The following is a 14,561-nucleotide window of genomic DNA, read 5'->3' on the forward strand; positions in this document are numbered from 1 at the left end:
CCTTTTTTAGACGAGCAGAGAGTAATGCGTGTTGGTGGTCGCATTGATGATTCTATAGCTACTTATGACGCAAGGCATCCCATTCTCCTTCCTAAGGAATCTCCAATGGCTGGTCTGCTAGTTCGCTATCAACATGCTGCATTGTTACACGCTGGAGTCGAATACACGTTTCATAGTCTACGCCAAAGGTATTGGATTCTAGAAGCTCGGAACCTCATCCGCAAAACTGTATTTCAAGCTTCATGGCCAGCCACGAGATTAATTTGCATTTCATTCCGCCATCTGCTCCCCATTTCGGAAGCATTTGGGAGACTGGTGTGAGATCCATAAAGCTGCACTTAAAACGAGTCATTGGCAGCAGTGCCTTGAAATTCGAGGAGTATTCGACCCTGTTAATTCAGATTGAAGGGCTTCTGAACTCTCGCCCTTTATGCGCACCTAGCGATCACAGTCTTAACCCGCTAACTCCTTCTCATTTTCTAACAGGTCAGCCTCTCACTTCGGTACCAGAACCATCTTTCCTGGATGTAAACATCAACAGACTGCAGCGCTGGAGACAACTACAGGCCAAGGTTCAAGGTTTCTGGAAACACGCTTCTCAGCACGCTTCAACCTCGCACGAAATGGCATCAAGATGCTCCAAATGTTGCCGTGGACACACTGGTTGTGCTGAAGGAGCCCAATCAACCGCCAAGCAAGTGGATGCTAGGACGAGTCACCGAAGTTCATCCTGGCCAGGATCAGAGGGGCCGGGTGGTCACAGTTAAAACCGCCAAGGGAATCTACAAGCGCCCTATTACGAAAATTGCTGTGCTTCCTTTGAACTGAACCGTCGTTCAGGGGGGCCGGTATGTTGAGAAATTGTTCGTCTTTATTTTGCATTTAAATAGTATTACATTTGCTTCTTTACTTGTTAATTAATTTCTTATTATCGTACCTATTTTTGCGCACATCATTGTCTTGTTTACCATTTGGGAGCTTTAAGCTCACACGCATAGCCGAAATTGCAGTGCAATGCGTTAGTATTAGAACATCACGCGATCGTTTTTCAGTTCTTTTTCTGCACGTTTTGCAAGCCGGCCGCATTCTCTTGTTGACATTAACCGCAACCGCTCGCTGATAGCAACCCCGCTTAAAAACATTGTAAACCCGCTAAATAGTGAAAATAAATGCATAAAAGTATAATAAAAACCATAATACAGTCCACTATTCATAAACAACGACAGACATAAAAAAATACATGAGCTTGGCGAAACACCAATCCCATCTCAAGTAGGAGAAATGCTGCACATAGACATCTTCTCCACGGATAAAATGTATTTCCTCCACGGAATATGGATTTCTTCCACTATTTCCACGGAGTAAAAGTAAATTCTCGAAATTTGCCGTTGTCCAACCAGTTCCCTCTAGAACTATAGAGGATTTCAAACCAGCGCTACTACAGCTGATGAACATTTTCCCCAAGGCCAGGGTCATATATTGCGACAACGAACCATCGTTGAACTCGCACACCATCGTGGCCATGAAAACCACTTCGGCGTTAGCATCTCAAATGCTCCGCCCCTACACAGTGTCTCCAATGGACAAGTGGAGCGTTTCCACAGCACTTTGGTAGAGCTTGCTAGATGTCTTAAAATCGATAAAGGCATCAGCGATACCGTAGAGCTGATACTTCTGGCCACTGCCAGATATAACAAGTCCATCCACTCGGTCATCGACAAGAGACCGGCTGACGTGGTTCAGGCACAATCAGGTGAGCCACAATATGAAATTCAAGATAAAATTAAACTCGCCCAAGACAAGCTCCGGGACAGGGAAAACACTTTCCGCCAAAATAGAGTATTCGAGGTTGGCGAAAAAGTCCTAGTGAAGTCCAACAGACGCCTAGGGAACAAACTCTGACCGTTATGTGAAGAGAAGACCGTTGAAGCGGACATGGGGACCACAGTCCTCATTAAGGGGAGGGTGGTCCACAAAGACAATTTTAGGTGGGTCAAGCGTGCCTATATAATCGCTCGCCTAATAATTTTTTATTTTTTTATTATCTTTTTCCTAGTCACTTGGCATAAGTCTCGTTTCCATTATTATTTTAATCATGCTTTGGTGGTGGGCTACCCAATCTCAACAAACTTCACAACATATCCAAATTACAGGTTTTCAACCATATCCCTGATTTTTCTTTTGGCCGCAACATCGGCACGCGTCACGGACAATTCCAAAGCCACATATATTCCCATCGTTGATGGTCAAATTCTGATATGGGAGGAATTCGCATTTACAAAACACTCAGCAAATCTGTCTGAATATAGGCGCGTCATCGAAGAAACTAATGGGATGATTGACATGTTCCCTCAGTCTCACATGCAGAAACTCCTAGTTGTTGATGTCCCCCACCTACGCGACCTGCTCGACTCGTTGAGCATCCATCATAGGGTAGCAAAAAGCTTAGACTCCTTAGGGACCCCGTTAAAAGTAGTGGCGGGAACGCCAGACGCAGAGGACTTTAAAAAATTAAATTTAATGAATTCCAACTAATAAATGCAAACAAAAGGCGAATTGACATTAACAATAAAGTACAAATCCAAAACAACAAAATTTCCGCTACCGTCAACCAACTTCTGAGGTCAGCGAAAACGTCCCAAATTGATTCTGGGCAGCTATTCGAGGTGCTTTTAACTCGGAATAGGATGATAGCAATGGAGCTGCAGGGTTTGATGCTAGCAGTGGTGCTTGCCAAGGCTATTGTTGTTAGCCCCAGCATCCTAGATCATGCAGACCTAGAAGGTATGTGGATGGCAGAGCCCACCGAGACCGCGATTAGGGATGTTTTGTCCGTATCGTCCGTTAAAATTGTACAGTCCGATAACATCTTACATTTTATCATTCAATTTCCGAAAATAAAGTCGAAATGTAGCAAGATCACCATTTTCCCGGTGTCACATCACGACACCATACTCAGGCTGGAAGACAACGTCATTGCCGAATGCGACGCGTGGAAATGCGTGGAAAATTGCTCCCCGACATCAGGAGCTACATTTTGCCGGCTGGCTCGCAGAAGATCATGCGCCCAAGAGCTTCACGCTGGAGGCACGGCATATTGCGAGACCCAATAAAGCGATTTACACCCCATCACTTATGTTGATGAGGGGATAGTAATGGTAAATGATCGCCCGGCTCGCGTGTGTGTGGATAATGGCACCTGTGTCCATATAAGGGGCACATATCTCGTCACCTTTGAAAAGAGTGCCACTGTCAATGAAACCCGATCGGTCAATCATGACACGACCTGGAAGAGGGCTCCAGGAGTGGCCAGCTCACCTTCCCTGAACGTCACTATGGAACGTAACGTTCTCAGTCTACCTTACCTTCACCGGTTGAGTGAACGTAACCTGGAACATATTACGGGGAGAAGATTAACCACCATCAGTTACATCAGATGGTGTTCATAGCGATCAATTGTTCAATATGCTGCGCTTTAATTTGCATCGGCTTGACCTATCGGCGAGTCACTCAGGCCCGAAGAACCGCGGCCCAACTAAAGGAGATGGTCGCCCAAATAGAGTCGGCCGAGGGCGGCCTCATTCTTGAATGGGGAGTAGTTAACGGAAGTTAACGGAGCAGCGGCAATGTCCGGTTATTTAAGAACTCGCTCTGGCCAAACTGCTGACACAGCATCTGGCCGGATGCCCATACATAGCGGCGAGCACTGCATATTTGCGTGGCCGCTATGAAATACATTTTGTTAGCTTTAAGTTTCAATTTGTATCAGAGCCTCAAAGAATAATGAGCATTGAAATCAAATCTCCGGCACAGCCGTTAAATTTTATTGAATTAATCACCGCGCCTCAAGGACCGTGATAACGGAGCAAGTGCTCCCACCGTATTTCCTGTTAAGAAGGCAGAAACCCCTCGGCATACGCATCCCCTACGCCTGTGACGACTCCGCCATCAGCGAGGGATAATCCAAAAACACCATTACACACCCATAAGTCAATCACTCCCTACACCTGTGACGACTCCTCTATCAGCGAGGGATAACCCAAGCATACCATAACACACCCATATGTTAATTTACTTATATGGAACAACAGAAAAACCTCTCTTGCTGGACAACAATAGAAAAACCACATCTGAGTGAGTAGAGTTGAGTAATGTGCAAGCAGCGCGATGGTATAAACTACAAAAAAAATAAAAGATTAGCCAAACTAAAGTGGTTAATATACAACCAATCGCCACCACCTGCATGGTCTACAGCCCAGAAGTTACAAACTTAGCTTGACTATCTTATAGAGACCCTACGGGTTAAATAAGAAGCCTCTCACTCTAACTCGCCAGATAATAATAAACAAATAAAGAACTTGTTAAAACTAAAACGTAAAACTAAACAAAAAAGAGATGTCCTGTTGACTGGGAGGGACCGCTATGCAACCAGAAGGAGCGATAGCCTTAGCAATATAAAACAAAATTGTAAAATCGTGCGAATACCTATTTGCTCGATAGCAGTGCAGCCCGTATAGCTGTACGAAAATTAGTTAGCAAACTGTCAAACCAAATATAATCAAAAAAAAAATTCAAATGAAAATTATCAATAAAAATTTATCAATTATGAATAACAACAGCATAAGTAAATATCCATATAAAAATATATATAATAAAAATTACATTAATAGAAAATAATTATCCAACTGATATGGGGCTAATAGACACTAAAACAGTGAAAATGTCATCAACAAAGTTGAAGATGAGAATAAAGACAAGGGTTTAATAATCACATTATTGATTATCATCGTAGTAATAATGTGTACTAATGTATTTTTTTAAATCTATAAATTGCACAACAGGTGCCTAAGAAAAAAATATTTAAACCAGGCAAATGACCTGGATAAAATTTAAAAAAATTTAAAAAATATAAAACAGCAACAAAGATTGCATAAAACAAAAAGTTAAATATATTTTTGCATTTTAACAATATATATAAAATTTAATTCAATTTACAATACTAAATAAATTCTTATCCAATCTATGTTTGTTCTTTCGTTTGACACAATTTATATCGAAGACTCTATAAGCATGAAATGGAATGGCATCTATTGAATGCCGAATTAGTTGAAATCAAATTAAAACTTGATAAATCGTACAAATGCTTAACGCAAAATAGGAATATTACAAACGTGACTATAAGTAAGCACGCAACGATATTAGTTGCCTGTTTCAATCAAGCACAATCATTGATACACGACAACAGAGAAAAACTAAATACTCACCATTGGTCACATGTATCAGAATTTTTACATAGATTAAAAAATAATCTAAATAATATTAAAAAAATTACTCACTGGATATAACAATATCCTTAATAATAAGCACTCCAGCAGTAGTCGAAGAAGATACAATTACAGATATAGACTTTGTTGGCGATTCAAAAGATATAATAAAAAAAGAAGAACTACATTATCTAACAATACCAGCGGTTATAATTTTACCCGAGCCACCCGAATCTGAATCAGAGTCCGTAATCGAAAAACCAGTATACATGGCTATGACACAATTAGAATATCTAAGGTTAGCCTCATCGATAATACTTGAGTTCGATGGAAAGGCATAAAACCTAACTAGTTTTATAGACGGTTTGAGTCTAATTGATTTAATGAAAGGTCTTTGTGAAACAGTAGCTATTAGTCTAATAAAGACAAAATTAAAAGACCATGCAAAAAAGTTAACAACAAATGAAGTGACAATTACAGCCATAATTTATAAACTAAAATTTAAAGTAAAAAAAGAATCAGTAGAAGTAATTTCAGCAAAATTACTGAATCTACAACAAAAACAGAAAACGGCCAACCAATATGTAGAAGAAGTAGACAAGTTGACAAAGGCCCTAGAAGGAGCCTATATCGACGATGGACTAACTTCAGAAATAGCTGCCAAATACAGCACAGCACATGCTGTTAAGGCAATAGTCAAAAACTGCTCAATAGATGGGGTAAAACACATTATGGAAGCTGGCACGTTCAGCACTATGGACGAGGCCACATCGCAATTTTTAATAGTTGCACAGAAGCAACAGGACACGCTAATAGCGTCTTGCACTTCAGTGGGCAACAAAATAATAATAGAGGTAGCCGTGGAAGCTGCCGAGGAAGGGCCAATTACAACAACAACGGCAAAAGCCGATAGTAATAACAATAATAGAGGGCAGAGGACAGTCCAGAGGAAATTACAGGGGTCGCGGTAACTCAAGTCGCGGCCACGGTAACAATAACCCCTCTAACGTACACAGAGCAGTTCGGAAAACTGCCAGACACCTTTAGGTACCCAAAATTAAATAAAAAAGTACACACAATAAACTTTAGTCTGAATATGTTTGTAACCTTTAAGAACACTTCTACAAACAGTACTCTCACATTTCTGCTAGACACAGGAGATTAACGAGACATTATTGATATGTGTCAAAAACGATACCGTTTCTTTGAAGTTGTACCCCAAAAAATGTCGTCAAAGTCCGAAAAAAACGAACAAAATGCCGAAATGTCTATTTCTTGTGTAAACATTTTATCCTTTTTGTTGAAATAAATTAAAGATATATTTTTTTTTTTCAAAAGCTACAACATTTATCTATTGAAAAACGTCATAAATTTTACGGTTAATTACGCGCTTAAGAATTTTTAAGAGCAAAAAAGTCCCGAAAAACCGTTTTTTCTAAATAAATCAATATTTTGAAGGTGTTCGAAAAATTTTAAACACGGTTTTATACTATATTCAACCTAATGAACAATTCCTACTAGGTCTCTTCAAAAGTTCCAAATCACTGTGTAATTAAAGAAAACTCAGATGTCTTTGAAAGAAACAAGAAAGAAAAGCTAACTTCGGGCGGAGCCGAAGCTTATACATCCTTGCAGTTAAAACCGGATATATATCGCAAACATCGGATATAGTTGGCCGATCCTTAAGAAATTTAGCATGTCGTATTATTTTGCCAAAAATAGTGTAAAATTTGAACTTTCTAACTCTAAAAACACCAAAGTTATACCATTTCCGATCAATCAGTTATATGGCAGCTATAGGATATAGGCGGCCGATTCCGGTCGTTCCGACTTATATACTGCGTGCAAAGGAAAGAAGGGTGTGTGCAAAGTTTTAAGTCGATAGCTTTAAAACTGAGAGACTAGCTTGCGTAGAAACAGACAGACGGACAGACTCAGGAGGTAATCCCGAACAAGAATATATATACTTTATAGGGTCGGAGATGTCTCCTTCACTGCGTTGCACACTTTTGACCAAAATTATAATACCCTCGGCAAGGGTATAAAAATCGAAAAAATAAAAACTGTAAAGATTCAAGGCATTGGACATGTCATTTTCACGCCCAAAGGCTTAATCCAAATGGAGCTACAGACAGACAGATATATTATTCCATATAATTTCCATTAGGTCCTTACAAATTTTTGCAATACCATGTGATGGAATAATAGGGGTTGACTTCATAAAAACCTTTAATTGAAAACTAGACTGTGAACCAGAAAATAATTGGTTCATACTAAGACCAAATAACCTAAAATACCCCATGTATGTTCCAATAAAATTCAGCTCCGGTAATAGTTTAATACTATTAACAGCAAGATCTTTGAATGCCCGAAAGTTAGACATTAGCTCAACAGAAGATAATGTCTTAATTCATAACCAAGAAATTACATCTGGTATTTATGCTGGAAATACAGAGGCAACATCTAATAACGCATTTGTCCGTTTACTGAATACAACCAGTAGCGACCAATTGGTCGATATAAATAATATCAATTATGAACCTCTTTCGAGTTATGAAATAATTCAAACAAACAAAAGTTCGAAAACAGAAGAAGTCATAGCTCAATTACAGAAACATTTTCCAAAACAATTTAAGTCACAACTCACTGAAATATGTTCAACATATAATGATATATTCGGACTTGAAACCGAATCAATCACAACAAACAACTTTTACAAACAAGAATTAGGACTAAAGGATAAAGAACCAGTGTACATAAAAAATTACAGAACACCGCATAGTCATCAAGAAGAGATAAAGAAATAAGTAAATAAGCTAATAAAAGACAATATAGTTGAAGAATCTGTATCAAAGTATAATAGCCCTCTTTTATTAGTACCGCCAAAGTACCGCTCTTTTATTAGTAGACTATCTCCAAAGAAATAAAAAAAACTGTCCGATAAATTTCCCCTATCCAGGATCGTTGACATTCTAGATCAGAGGTCGGCACGGCCCTATCTCGGGGGCATAGGAAATTTCTCTGCCCCAGCTCTACCACACACACACAGTATACATGTGTGAAACGTCATGCTCACAGCCTACTTTCTGCTATTCGTTACTAACACTAATGCGGTAAAATCATATCAATGTATTGGGGTGCCGACCACGGTTCTAGATCAACTAGGTAGAGCTAAATACTTTTCATGCCTTGACCTTATGTCAGGATTTCATCAAATAGAGCTAGAAGAAAGCTCTAGAAATATAACGTCATTCTCAACAAAGAATGGATCATATCGCTTCAAGCGACTCCCATTTGGTTTAAAAATAGCACCAAATTCATTTCAGAGAATGATGAAAATAGTATTCTCGGGTCTAGAAGCATCACAGGCATTCCTTTATATGGACAATATTATCGTCATTGGATGTTCAGAAAAACATATGATCAAAAACCTAATCAATGTATTTAAACTCTGTAAAAAAAAATCTCAAATTACATCCACAAAAGGTTTATTCTTTATGCACGAAGTGACATTTCTTGGTCACAAGTGCACAAATAAAGGAATACTTCCAGATGAAAAAAAGTATGATGTCATCATGAATTATCCCGTACTACATGATGCGGACAGTGCTAGACGATTCGTTGCATTCTGCAACTATTATCGACGTTTTGTAAAAAACTTCGCCGACTGTGTAAAAATAATGTAAAAATAATGTCCCATTTTTAAGGACAGACGAATGCCAAAAAGAATTCCTGTATTTAAAAAATAAACTTATGGAACCAATCCTGCTGCAATACCCCGATTTCAGCAAAGAATATTGCATAATCACTGATGCAAGTATAACGATCAAAACTATAACGAACTCCAACTTCCAATTGCATACGCATCGAGAGCGTTCACAAAATGTGAAAGCATTAAAAGTACTACAGAACAGGAATGAGCAGCAATTCACTGGGCGATATTACATTTTCGACCATATATATACAGTGACGTGTGTGCACAGCGTTTTTTCAACGGCCACCAGTTCAAAGAACGAAACCGTTCACAAATAAACAGAATCGCCAATTTTGGCTTTGATTAAAAACAATACAGAAGCTCGAGATCCCGCAATGGAAACAAACAAAGAAACTTGATTAAGTCCAAACGTCAACAATGATGTAATTCCATATACGTAAAAATCCAATAAGATCGCAAAATCAAATAAGACCGAATTATGTAAACATAAACAAAGAAGTGGCGATCGCATCATCCCCTTGCGATTGCGTCACCTAATGCACTAACAGTAAATTCTAAGACGCAAACCGAGGTTTCATTCTAACCAATTCTGTACCATACAATCAGGCTTTTTCCAACGTTCTAAAAAAGAATAAGTAACGAATATAAAAAAATCTCCTGATTTATTATTCGGGCGAAGAACGACTTATTGGTGGGATCTCTTTAAAAAAATATCCTTGCGAAAAAACAAAGTCGGGAGCTTACTGATCAATTAAAAGGATATTTCTAAACTACTAGGATATTCAGATCAGCGCGAGGAATTGCCCACAAGTAAGCAATTTATTCGACTTATTCGGAAGTGCAACTAAGAGATCCGCAAAAGAACCTAATTGCAAATTAAAGGCACTAAACAAATATTATAAAAAATTAAACTTCAATCGACTACTGAATAAATCCAATTTGGTCAGTAATAAAGTTTAGTGGAATTTAATTAAACACAACAAAATGGACCAACAACATTCGGGTCAAGGGCAACCACAAGTTGGTGTGGCAACCAGATCCGGAATATTCCAACGTTTCAAGGAGATCCATCTACCCTAGGAACCTTTGTCAGAAGAGTTAACTACTTTTTGTGTCTGTATCTTACAACCAATGATCGACAGACAAGCGTAATATTTGGAGCAATTGAACTCAAATCACCGGTGATGTCCAGAGGATTCTGCAAGTTGTACAAGTCAACAACTGGCCAGATCTTAGAGCAGCCTTAATCGACGAGTGCAAAACGCAAACACCTGTGGAGGAACTATTTTCCACAGCGTTTTCCACAAAGTACGGACACTACGTGTACTCGTAGTACACGAATGCCATTTGCTTTAAAAAATGCACCTGCAATTTTTCAGCGATGCATGAACAATTTCCTTCGTGAATTAATAAACAAGCATTGCCTTGTATACTTGAACGATATAATTGTTTTCTCTACGTCCCTTGACGAACACCTAACTTCATTGAAAATTGTTTTAGAAAAACTTAAAAACGCTAATCTAAAAATACAACTAGACAAATGTGAATTTTTGAAAAAAGAAACAGAATTTTTGGGACACATAGTTGGACCAAACGGTGTAATTCCGAATCCTGAAAAGGTTAAGGCAATCAATAAATTTCCAATTCCCAAAACTCAAAAAGAAATAAAATCATTTCTTGGACTTTGCGGTTATTACAGAAAATTCATTCCAAATTTCGCAGGCATTTCAAAACCTTTAACTAAATGTTTGAAAGCTGGTTCTAAAGTGACATTCAAAGATGATACATTTATTGCAGCATTCAATAAATTAAAACAACTTATCATAAACGATCCCATACTGATTTGTCCAGATTTTGGAAAAAGGTTTCAATTAACTACTGATGCTAGCAACTTTGCATTAGGAGCAGTTCCTTCTCAGGATAACAAACCAATCAGTTACATTAGTAGGACTCTAAATGAAGATGAAGAAAACTATAGCAAAACTACAATTGAAAAAGAATAATTAGCTATAGTATGGGCAACAAAAACCTTAAGACCCTATTTATGTGGAAGAAGATTTGAGATATTAAGTGACCATAAGCCGTTAGTCTGGCTAAACAGTATCAAGGAACCTAATATGAAATTGCAAAGATGGAAGATAAGGTTAGGAGAATATGACTTCGAAATAAAATATTTAGAAGGAAAGCAAAATCACGTAACCGATGCATTGTCAAGAATCAAAATTAACGAAGTATACTATGGCAGTAACAAAGCAACAGCACACAGCGCTGAAGAAGATAATGAAAATTTAATAACAATAACTGAAAACCATTCAATTGTATTGATTTATACTCAAAATTTGGAAGCGCGATTGAATTAAACGGTAAGGACTGGATGGAAGTTAAAAGAGGACTTTTTCGAATATTCAATTCAATGGGAAAACCCAGAACCTTGAAAACAGATAGGGATAGTGCTTTTAAGAGTATAGCGCTGAAAAATTGGCTGGACACAGAAAACGTAAATATTCAGATAACAACAAGTAAAAATGGAGTATCATATGTAGAAAGATTACACAAAAAAATTAACGAAAAAATACGTGTGATCGAGACCAATCAATCCGGAAACAATCCGGAAAATAAACTTATGAAAATGGAAGTAATACTGTATACTTACAATCATAAAATAAAACACAATACCCTGCATATAATAGCCATATTATAAAAGAAGCTAAAATAGAACAACTTAATAAAAAACGACAACATTTCGAGGTAAATACCAAATTTAGAAAGGCTCCCATAATTCACGAGAAATTACACAATCCTTATAAAAAGACAGGAAATATAGTACAAATAGATAATGATCATTTTGAGGAAACTAACATAGGTCGAAAAATAAAAAATTATAAAACAAACTTCCAGAGACAAAAGAAAGTTAATAAAAGTAAATATTTGCAGGAGAACCTAGACCAAGACCCAGTGCTTTGACTTTCATCTTTCTGATTAATAATTATTATAATTATAATGCCAATGGGTAACAACCAATTTATAGAAATTAACCCTATAAAATCATACAATGGCCATTTGTTATTTATGACCGACACAATCAACATCCCAGATAGTTTTGAATACCATTGCACAGTGGTTGATTCCATAGGCCAAAAATAAAAAAACAAAAGTCCGAAATTGTTCACTATTTATACCCTTGCAGGGGGTATTATAATTTTTTCCAAAAGTGTGCAACGCAGTGAAGGAGACATCTCCGACCCTATAAAGTATATATATTCTTGATCAGGATCACCTCCTGAGTTGATATGAGCATGTCCGTCTGTCCGTCTGTCTGTCTGTTTCTACGCGAACTAGTCTCTCAGTTTAAAGCTATCGACTTTGCACACACTTTGAAACTTTGCACACACCCTTCTTTCCTTTGCACGCAGTATATAAGTGGGAACGACCGGGATCGGCCGACTATATCCTATAGCTGCCATATAACTGATTGATCGGAAATGGTATAACTTCGGTGTTTTTAGAGTTAGAGAGTTCAAATTTGACACGAAAGCTATTTTTGGCAAAACATTACGACATGCCATAAGGATCGGTCGACTATATCCTATAGCTGCCATATAACTGAACGATCGGAAATGACCCAACTCTCGTGTTTTTGAAGATAGAAAGCTGAAACTTGATACAGATTCCATTTTTGGTCAGTTGATCCAACCTACCAAATTTCATAACGATCGGCCGACTATATCTTATACCTGTCATATATCTAAATGATCGTAAATAGTTTTGGTAGAAATACCATCTATGGTATTTTTAAAGATAGAAGCTTGGGACTTTGTTTTAGATTTTTTATTGAATTTAATTTTTTATTATGATGTTCTCATAAGGATCGGCCAACTGTATCCGATGTTGGTAATTTGGTAAGGTCGGATCAACTGATAGAATCCAAAAATAGAATCCGTACGAAGTTCCAACTTTCTATTTTCAAAAACATGAAAGTTGAGTAATTTCCATTTTTCAGTTATATAGCAGCTATAGGATATAGTCGGCTGATCCTTATAAAATTTGGCATGTTGTATTATTTGGCCAAAAAAAGCATTCGTACCAAATTCTCTAGCTTTAAAAACACCGAAGTTATAGCATTTCCGATCAATCAGTTATATGGCAGCTATAGGATATAGTCGGCTGAGCCTTATGAAATTTGTTAGTTGGATCAACTGACCTAATATAGGGTCTGTACTAAGTTCCGGCATTCTCTCTTCAAAAACACAAAAGTTGGTATGGCAGTCATAGAATATAGTCGGCCGATCCCGGTCGTTCCGACTTATATACTGCGTGCAAAGGAAAGAAGCGTGTATGCAAAGTTTCAAGTCGATAGCTTTAAAACTGAGAGACTAGTTCGCGTAGAAACAGACAATCAGACGGACAGACGCACATGCTCATATCAACTCAAGAGGTGATCCTGATCAAGAATATATATACTTTATAAGGTCAGAGGTATCTCCTTTACTGCGTTGCACACTTTTGGACAAAATTATAATATCCTCTGCAAGGGTATAAAAAAGTCTCAAGATTCTATCTTAAAAAATACCAAAGATGGTATTTCTACCAAAACCCATTTCCGATCGTTCAGTTATATGATATATATCATATATAAGATATAGTCAGCCGATCGATATGAAATTTGGTTGGTCGGATTATTTTTGCCAAAAATAGCTCTCATGTAAAGTTGGCACTCTCTAACTCTAAAATCCTATATGGCAGCTATAGGATATAGTCGGCCAATCCCGGTCGTTCCGACTTATATACTGCGTACGAAGGAAAGAAGAGTGTGTGCAAAGTTCCATATCAACTAAGGAGGTGATGCTGATCAAGAATATATATACTTTATAGGGTCTGAGATGTCTCTGCGTTGCACACTTTTGACCAAAATTATAATACCCTCTGCAAGGGTATAAAAACAGCTCTCATGTAAAATTTGAAATCTCTGACTCAAAAAACACCGGAGTTATACCATTTCTGATCAATCAGTTATATGGCAGCTATAGGATATAGTCGGCCAATCCCGGTCGTTCCGACTTGTATACTGCGTGCAAAGGAAAGAAGGGTGTGTGCAAAGTTTCAAGTCGATAGCTTAAAAACTTAGAGACTAGTTTGCGTAGAAACAGACAGACAGACCGACGGACAGACGGACATGCTCATATCAACTCAGGAGGTGATCCTGATCAAGAATATATAAGTTAACTGAAGTTAACCGAGCAGCGGCAATGTCCGGTTATTTAAGAGCTCGTTCTGGCCAAACTGCTAACACAGCATCTGGCCGGATGCCCATACATAGCGGTGAGCACTGCATATTTGCGTGGCCGCTATGAAATACATTTTGTTAGCTTTAAGTTTCAATTTGTATCAGAGCCTCAAAGAATAAAGAGCATTGAATTCAAATCTCCGGCACAGCCGTTAAATAGTAAACTTATTTTATTGAATTAATCACCGCACCTTAAGGGCCGCGATAACGGAGCAAGTGCTCCCACCGTATTTGCTATTAAGAAAGAAGAAACCCCTCGGCAACCGCCAGGGTCCATACGTATCCGCTACGCCTGTGA

The sequence above is a fragment of the Drosophila bipectinata genome, chromosome XR, assembly GCF_030179905.1.
Source record: "Drosophila bipectinata strain 14024-0381.07 chromosome XR, DbipHiC1v2, whole genome shotgun sequence".
Classification (NCBI taxonomy): domain Eukaryota; kingdom Metazoa; phylum Arthropoda; class Insecta; order Diptera; family Drosophilidae; genus Drosophila; species Drosophila bipectinata.